The sequence below is a fragment of the Euphorbia lathyris genome, chromosome 2 (assembly GCF_963576675.1).
Source record: "Euphorbia lathyris chromosome 2, ddEupLath1.1, whole genome shotgun sequence".
NCBI classification, from domain to species: Eukaryota; Viridiplantae; Streptophyta; class Magnoliopsida; order Malpighiales; family Euphorbiaceae; genus Euphorbia; species Euphorbia lathyris.
Genome location: NC_088911.1, coordinates 613,037 through 622,946, shown reverse-complemented (window position 1 = coordinate 622,946; position 9,910 = coordinate 613,037).

Here is a 9,910-nt window from a genome sequence, read left to right as displayed (position 1 = left end):
TAGCAGGATTTTATTGGCCTACAGCGGAACTTGATGCTCAAAAGTTGGTGGAGTCTTGCCATAATTGTCAGATTCACGCAAATGAATCCCACGCAGCTAAACACCTTCAACGGCCCATCATCGAAGGTCGACCCTTTGCAGTCTAGGGAATTGACATCGTTGGACCATTTCCTCCTACCCGAAGACAGAGGAAGTATGTGGTAGTGGCTGTGGATCATTTCACCAAATGGGTAGAGGCTGAGGATGTCTCCTCTATCAATGATGAAAGAATGGTGGAGTTTGTCAAGGATAACATCGTAGGAAGGTATGAAGTTCCCCACACGATTATCACTGACAATGGAACGCAATTCAACTGTGAAGAGTTCAAAACTTTCTATGAAAAATTGGGCATTCAGAACAGATTCGCCTCAGTTTATTATCCCCAATCTAACGGTATGACCGAAGTTACAAATCGGACGATCGTTAAAGGAATAAAGAAAAGATTGGGGGAGCATGACAAGAAGTGGGCGGATCAGTTAATGAGCATCATATGGGCGTATCGCACTACTCCCAGAACAGCCACGGGCGAGACGCCATTCGCCCTTTCTCACGGTGTGGAAGCTGTAATCCCAGTTGAAATACAGGTCCCAAGTGACAGAGTTGCATTCTATTGCGAGGATGAAAACAGCCAAAGATTGAAAGAAAGTCTTGATCAAGTGGAGGAAAAGCGAGAAAAGGCATATGTACGCATGGCAGCTTACAAGCAGCGGATCGTAGCTTATCATGATAAAAATGCCAAGCTTGTAAACTTGAATGTGGGAGATCTCATGCTCCGCAAAGCGGAAAAAATCCAATCTAAGGAAGGGAAAGGAAAGCTGGGACTCACCTGGACAGGTCCGTACAAAATAGTCAACAAGATTGGGTTCGCCACATTTAAAATTCAAGACATGGAGGGAAATACGCTGCCGCGTACATGGAATCTCCAAAACTTCCGCAAATATTTCGCCAGAAAATAGAATGTAATCAAAGTCTTGAGTACTCTTTTTCCTTTAGTAAGCTTTTTTCCCATGAGTTTTTCTTATTAAAGGTTTTAATGAGGCTCACATATAAGACCCGCTTGCTGTAATAAGGCGTATCTCCATTCAATAAAAAGCAATTGTTATCTTGTCAACATTCTTTTCTAAGTATTTTCTTGTAGCAATATAAATATTCCAGCCTAAAAAAGAAGGGGGGCACCCAACGCTTCCCACACAAAAAAGTAATGCTATCACGACATAGCTACTTTTTCTCCTCGAAGATAGGAGAACAATCTCATGGGCGGATCAATCCTTAAATGATCACCATTAGAGATAGAGTTAAAACATTTCTCGGACGCGAGATCTTTACACTCTCTTACATCCTTCCCAAAGAAGGGTTCATAAATCCTAAGGGCGGATCGATTCACCTCAAAGATAGGAAGCAAATTGATCCCCTAAGGCAGCTTAACTTTCTCTAAAGGAATAATAGCTTCAAACCTTCGCAAAGGTTCACACCATGGGGGATGGCTAGGCACCTACTTCAAATCAATCCTAAAGCCTATAAATTTACTTGCAAAAAGCATAAAGTAAACATAAATAGTTATAGCAAGGATTAAAAATTGTACTTAGTTTTACAAAACTAAACATTTATAGGAGCATCCTCCTTAGCATCTTTTACATTAGATGTGCCCTCCAATGGGGCTTCCTTTTCTACAGAAATAATTTCTCCTTGAGGAATGGTACCATCGGTTATCAGCTCCTCATTCTGGTCACCCGCCTTTGGAGGCACTTTATCGAGGTCCTCTGACTCAAGATCGACAAGGGGTTTGCTTTCTTCGGCGGATCCATTCATCACCTTGCGAATGTGATCACGGATGTAGTCCTTGACTTTCGGGATTTTGCGATACTTAAGGACCACATCCACGTCAGGAACCACGAACTCCGGATCTGTAAAATCAATCTCGGGATGTGCCAGTTGAACATACGCCATGATCCATTCGCCGTAGTAGAAAGCTCGCTCCCCTGCCAAGATCTCCGTATCCACTAAGGCAGCCTCATGCTCCTTAGCATCTGCAGTGATTTGTGCCTTTAATCTATCGATCTCAGCATCTTTACTCTCATTAAGCGCAACGGCGGAGGCAGTATTTGCATTGGCCACGACAACCTCTTTCTCCAACCTTTCTATAGTTGCCTTATCCGCCACACCTTGAAGGAGATCCGCTTCCATAGCACGCATACGGGTGTATACCTATCAATGCAAAGGCTCATTCAAGCGGAAGAACAACAGCAAAACTCTCCCCAAAGGAGATCACTCTTTCATCCAAAAATGCAAAAGGATAGAAGGAACTTACCGTGAGAAGCTCCGTTTTTCCCATCTGAACATAGGCTGATCCTGGGATCTGGTTTTGACTCTTCCGCACCTCGCCTAATTGACCAAGAGCTTCGTCCAGGTCATTGATTACAAATTCATTCCTCAAAGATCCCTTGTCACCATATTTGGCGGACCAGTAACCGCCTAGATCAGACAAATATTTAATAGGCATAAAACTCATTTGACTTCTCAACCTAAGCTTTCACAGTCAATTAGGATTTTAAACTAAGAAAATTATCAATGAGGACTTTAAATTAAGCAAAAAAAAATCATCAATTAAATATCAATCCTAAGTAAAAATCATCAATTGAGGGCTCACATATCATTACAATTCTTATCTAATAGTCACAATTCTTTTATTTTAGGATAGGATGGAGAATGAATTGATAAACTTTTTTTTAATTCAAAGACATAATTGATAAGTTTTATAGTTTAACGTCCTAATTGACTTTGAAGTTTTAGTTTAGAGAGTCAAATGAATGTTATGCCTAATACTTCAATCTTTTATGTTGTTTTATCATCATATGATGATCCAGATCATCAAATACTTCTAAATGAAAAGAGTGGATTCGAGAGTTCATTAAGCTTTTCAACACAAGCATATGTTCACAAATTTTGTTCATTATGTATATTGATAAAAGCATGGGAAAATATAAAATCAAACCTTGTGGATTTAAAAGTTTGCAAATAGACGTTTGTAATTTGTAAATTTTGCAATTAAAGGATATATGAGTCAATTTTTTGATAAAACAATTTGTGATTTAGTTAATTTGTAAAAATTAGACTGTGTATTTTTGATAATTTGTAAAGGGAGTCTTTTCAATTGCTCATAATTATTTTTCTGGTAAATAGTTACGATAATAATTTTTTCTACCGTTAAAAATCGATAGATAAATTAAACAAATTACAAATTTTATAGAACATAAATTTAATAAACCATACAAAAATTTAACAAACATTATAAATTTAGACAAGCTAAATTATCTAAATCAAGAAAATAAAATAGACTAAAAAAAATAAAAAGTTCATTTTGCAACAATAATAATCTTCATTTTTTTTCACTTTATTGTCCACATTTGTCCACATTCATCGTACTTGTCAAAGGTAACTTTTTACACCCTATACCTTTTACACAGGATTCGAGTAATCGCAGTCTTACTAATCTACTGTTTTGCTATTTTTTGCTTGCTTATATATACTTACCTACTTGATTCTCTGATCTTTTTGGGCAGTAAGATTGTTATTTTGGAATAGTTTTTGTCACTTTTTAAAACTTTAGCTACTTGATTCTCTTATACTTTTGAGGTATTTGATTCTCTTATCATACCACCAACCACACTATTATTACCAATGACTTATCCACTATACATGTAAGTAATGACAAACAAATATTACAATTAACTTTCCTACCATAAAATTTAGCAACAATATACCGAGGACAAATGTCGCACTTAATAATACCTATTAATTTTTTTGGTTGGTCATGTACAACTTGCCAAAAATGATGTGGTAGCGAATAGCAACGACCGCAGTTTTATTATCTGCATACATTTTTCCAACAAACCGAGATTACCTAACTGGTCATGTCAAAAAATAATTGAACCAAAATGATCTAACTGTTCATGTCAAACTATAATTGTACGTGGAAATTAAATCCACTTTTTCTCAATAACCATATAATTAAATTTATAATTTGTCTCATATATTTTTGGGATAAAATATCTGTAATGTTGATAAAAAGTTAAATGGTTGTAAAACAAAGCTTCTTAGTCCCTTTTCCATTAATATATGTGGTTTTAAAAGTAAAAACATATACATTGAGCCAATAATATTTTAATTTATTACATTAAATTTTTGATTAAGTATTACTATAAGCATCAAATCTTTAGCTAACTAGATAATTTATAGCATCGAATAAACATGGTCGTCTATTTTTTTACATATAAAATTACATTTTTTACATTTTTGAAAGGGTAACTTTTAAAGTTTTTCTATAATCAAATTATATAATTTTGAAATGAAATATTTCATACATTATTAATTCGGTTTTATTATTTCTAACTGATTGTCTCTGTCTCACTAACCAAGGGTTGATATATGTGCAGTGCCGATCCTGAGATTTTAGAGGTCCATGGGCGAATTACCAAATGGGGCCCTAATAAATAAGTGCAAATAAAAAATAAATTAGAAAAGTCAATTGTATAAAAGAAGATTACTTAAAAATGACACTTTTTTTTGTTTCATTTAACAAATGATCTAATAAAAACATTTTATATTGCTTTAAGTATCCAATTACTTATACAAAATGATGTGTACGAGCATTTTTAAATGCAAATTTCTCAAATTTAATAAATTATGAAATAGTTCTAATAGATTTTATGTTGTTTATGACACAAAGCATGATAACAGAAAAATAACAAATAAAAAATCTGAAAATCACATCTCTTGATTAAAGAAAAAAAAATCGATTATATAGCTGATGAATTGAAGATGAAATAATAATAATGTTTAATATTCTTTGGGATTGGAGTGTGATTAAAGAAATGAGAGATAAATTATAAATTTTTGTTAAGATTGATGGGTGAGAGAGATAATTATAAAAAGACTCTGAGATAAATTAGGGATTTGATGTCTAACATTTTTATTAGAAAATTTAGAAAGAATCTGAGATAAATTAGGAGATTTGAAAAGACTGTATTTAGTTTTTTTTTTGGTAGAAACAGGAAAGGAAAACAAACAAACAAAGAAGACTAACCCGGGATCAGTCTAGGCAGGCTGACCCCAATCCTATCCTCTAAAAGAATAGACGAAAGAAAAATGGGAGGAACAGAAAGGGTAGAAACACCTAACATCCCCTCATGCTCAGCTGCCGCCAAGCGATCCGCAACCCGGTTCTGTTCCCTGTAGATGTGGCTGAACTTTAAGAACTCAAAGGAAGGGCGAAGCCTTAAAATAGCTTTGATAAGATTTTGGCTGTTAAGACAAATAGACTGGTTATCTGAAAACCTGTTGATCGCCTCCAAGTTATCAGATTCCACAGATAACCTCTTAACACCCAGGCTAATGGCAAGCTTGATACCCGAGAGAATACCCCAAAGTTCCGCCGAAAAGGATGAGCCCATCATTTAGTAACTGATGCCCGTGTTTTTAATCAAGAATATTTTTTTTTTAAAAATTTAATTTGATGCCAACGTTTTAAATTTGGAAAGATTAATTTGAAAAGAATTTAATGTCAATCAAGTATATTTTTTTAAATTTAATTAAATATAATTTAAAAGTATATAATAATACTAATATATTCTTATAATGGGGCTTCTCTCATCCTTGGGCCCTGGGCAGGCGCCCCTCCTGCCCATGCTCAGGGACGGGCCTGTATATGTGACCATTAAGGAAAATTTACAAGGAAATTCAATTCTTATAAAAAAAATTCTACAATTATGTCAATTAAAATTTCAGTTATCAAAAATTAACTAAGTCATTATTTTTAATATACTTTAACGACTGAGATTTATAAATTACGGGCTCGTAATATATTTTTAAGGGTTTAGAATTTATGGGGTCTAAATTTTTTTAATTAGGGGATAAAAATATATATTGTTTCTGATATATAGAAATTAATGAAATATTGAAAATTGACTTTGTAATATATTTTATTTTTAATTTTATAATTAATTATTATTTTCATGTAAATTTAACCAAATGAAAAGATAAGGATTTAAAACATAAAATAAAAAAGACTATCGATTAATTATGTATTAACAAACAAATTAATATATATGTGGAACAATATATCTTCGTGGTGGCAACAAAAGAAAGGTTTCAGATCCGAATGTTCGGAAGGGTTAAATGATGAAGATTCGATTGCAATTGCTTTTCTGCGGATTAAGATTTCAATGAAGTATATGTTTTATTATTTTTTTGTGTGTTTGTACCTTTTATGGTGTTTTATGCTCTTTGTAGTCGTTTTCGTCCCATTGTGGATTTTGTTAGGTTTTTTTACCTTTTTCGTTTTTTGTTGTACTTGTTCTTTTCATATTTAATAATGATGTAAGCATTTTCATAAAAAAAAAAAAAACTAACAAATTAAGATATGAAGAAAACAAGTAAACAACAACTGGCTACTAAGTTCGATTTTTTAATTCCATTGAGAAAATAAAATAGGATAAAGTTTTTATCGATGACTTATATTTATAAGCATATCAATATGTTAATTTCCAAGGTAGAGAGGTAGTCTCCTTCGCAGCCGTAAGACATGACATATTACTAAGATAAGAAAGAAAAATAAAAACAGCAGACTAATCTAATAGAAAAAACTGATTACTTAAAATTCGTTTTTGCTTCCCCACCTCGAGACACAAGACTTCCAACTAGAAGACCAAGAATTAGATTATCCCAATTAGAATTTCGGTCTATTTCCACCTTCTTAAAACATTTCTCTTCAAGATCATACGGAAGCGTATAATCCATGTCGAGATCAAGAAGGATCTTATCTCCACATTTCGAATATCCCAAAACCTTCAAATTGTCAAACCATACCTAAAAAAAATAAAGGTTCAATAACAGAGAAGAACTTTGTCCAAATCAACTTCATCATTCCTCATGTATAAATTGGCTTCGTTAACTCCATTAACTCCATTATTGTTCCAAGAGCTATAGACATGGCTGATGCAAAGACAACCTTCTAAAACATGTAATTTGGTTTCAAATCCTTTCACCTAGTCGATTGAGCAATCAAGTTGAGGGACTAAAGAAATGTCTCTTTTTGCACATAAAATTCCACAATCTCTTATTTCCATATGTCAATACCAGATATTGTCCGCTCTGGCAGAAATCTAACATCTTTGGCCTCACGACTTTAAAACGCATCAGCATGTATTGAATTCACACCTTATTAATAAGCCTTAATCACTCAAACCACACATCGTACGTGGAGAGTCGGTTCTGATACCAATTGTAACACCCTCATCCAATACCATGTAGATATTATCCGCTCTAGCCTAAATCTAACACTTTGGCTCTCACGGCTTTAAAACACGTCTGCATGTATTGGATTCACACCTTACTAATAAGCCCCAATCACTCCCTCTCCATTTCCGACGTGGGATTCAGTTCATTCTTACCCCATGGCCATCCCTTAAGGCCACTCCTTGCTTAGGCCTTCTATACCGACGCAACTCATTCCGGACCCGTCGTTACATTACTACACTACCATTTGAAAGTAACCAATTTTTGGAAAACCTTGATCACTATCAATTCTGTACGCAAGGTAAGGGAAATTTTGAACTCTTATCTAAATAATTGATTTCAACCCACAAATCCAAACTAGAACCTAGAATTTTGCTCAACACTTACCACAAAAAAAGCCATAAAAAGATCCATAGAAAGTCAACGCCTCCTATAGAGATTTAATGGCATCTACTCGTCAAATAGTAGTATAGTCTCTTGCTAAACTTTTCACAAAAAGATCCATTGAAAGTCAACACCTCTTATAGAGAATTATTTTGTTAGAGATTTAATGGCATCTACTCGTCAAATAGTAGCAGAGTCTCTTGCTAAACTTTTTACCATAAAATATTTATGTAAAATATGCTACATTTTAAGATTCGTGAAAAAAATACTAATTTTTTATATCTATGCAAACTTCTACAAAATAATATAAATAAAAAAATTAAACACAAATAGATACTAGTTTTAATTCTTGAACTGTATTCATAAAATAAAATAATATATATAATAATAAGACTTTTATTGATGATTTTTATTTAGATATATACATACTAATTTCCAATATAACATCAGTTAATGCCATAACACATGGCATGTTGTCCATTATTTCCATCATATCCTTTATCTATAACATGATAATATCTATTGATATCTTCATACTTAACAAGCGACATAGCAGGAATAATTTTCTTATCTTCATTTACAAGTGCTAAGTTGAGGCAAACTGCAGAAATTACAACTTAGATAAGCAGGACGAACTCCAGGACTTGGAATATGTGAAGGACTATATACTTCTGCTCCCCATTCTATATATGTAGCAAAACTTTCTAGTCCTGTGAAATTTTTTGAAGGCCACATTCCAACTTATTCTCCATTTGTTAATTTAAGAATCCAATTTCCACTTGCTTCATCCTATCATTATTTAAAAAGAATAATTCTAATTATATAAAACTCATCATATTACTAATAAAAATTATTTGAAAGGATTAAAATATTGTTTTATATATTAAAAAAAGCATGATATTTAGAAATCTGGTGATATGAAAAATATAATTATTTTTACGCTATATTTTTATTTATAAATAACATGTCTTGTTTATTTATTTATTCGTACCTAACCCCACCTCTTCAAATCACATGTCTATTCAAAACAAAATTATAAAAGGATTATTTTACAATAGAAATAGTATAATGTTTGTGAAAAGATTGAATTTTTTAAGTAAGAGCGGGTTTCACGAGAGAGTCGGAGGAAGAGTGATTCCAACTAGATTGGCACCACCCGAACAACCGAGTCTCGAACGAGGAACCAGGAATTTATTAAAGAATAAAAAAGAATAAAGAATACAAAGAATTAGTTCGAATCCGGATTGCAAAATCTAAAGAGTTCTGTTCTATTAGCATCTAAGTAAACTAGTAAAGAGCAGAAGTCTAGATAGGAATGCCACCAATGCTCCGTAGTGGTAGAGACAGCATACTTGGATAGGCAGTCCGTGACAGCATTTGCCTCACGGTAAACATGTGTGACTCTTATATCTCTAGTTTGAAAGATATTAAGACAGAACATCCAATCTCCAATTAACTCCCAATGCACCTGATGGGAACCTTTTCTAATTAGCTCTACTACATAAAGAGAATCACTTTCCAGCCAAAGAGGGAACCAGTTGTACTCGACAGCTTTTTAATAGCGATGATGATAGCCTTAATTTCTGCAAAACAGGCCTCGCGGTTACCGAGTGGGTAAGCGAAACTTCCGATAGGAAAATTCCGGCAATTACGAAAGACCCCTCCTGCGCCTGCACGAGTGTGTGTTGCCGCCTCATCCGTATTCACCTTAATCCATCTAGGAGGGGGAGATAACCATCTAAAGGACAAAAGGCGTTGAACCGGTCTTGGTTTTCCTTTTAAACCAAAATTAGACAGAATGATTCTATCCTCCATGGAGTTGTTGGCGTGACCTCTCGTCGTTACATTTGCTTCTCTGATACAGTTCCAAATAATTCTTAAAACCGAGCTAACAGCAGGCCGAACCCCATTGAAAACATAGTCATTTCTTGCTTTCCAAATGGCCCAAAAAACTGAGATGAACGCCACTTGCCAAAGCTGAAAAATTTGGGAACTGAGCTTCACATTCTTCGCCGCTCGAATTAACTGTGCCATTTGCATATTACAGTCCAGTTTCACGCCAAAAGCATCACCAACCCCTTTCCACACAGCTCTAGCAAAAAAGCAGGAAATACTGATGTGATCAGTAAATTCTGCGTCGGCTTCGCACAGCGGACACCAGGAGGGGCCAATATAGCCTCTTCGTCTTAGATTA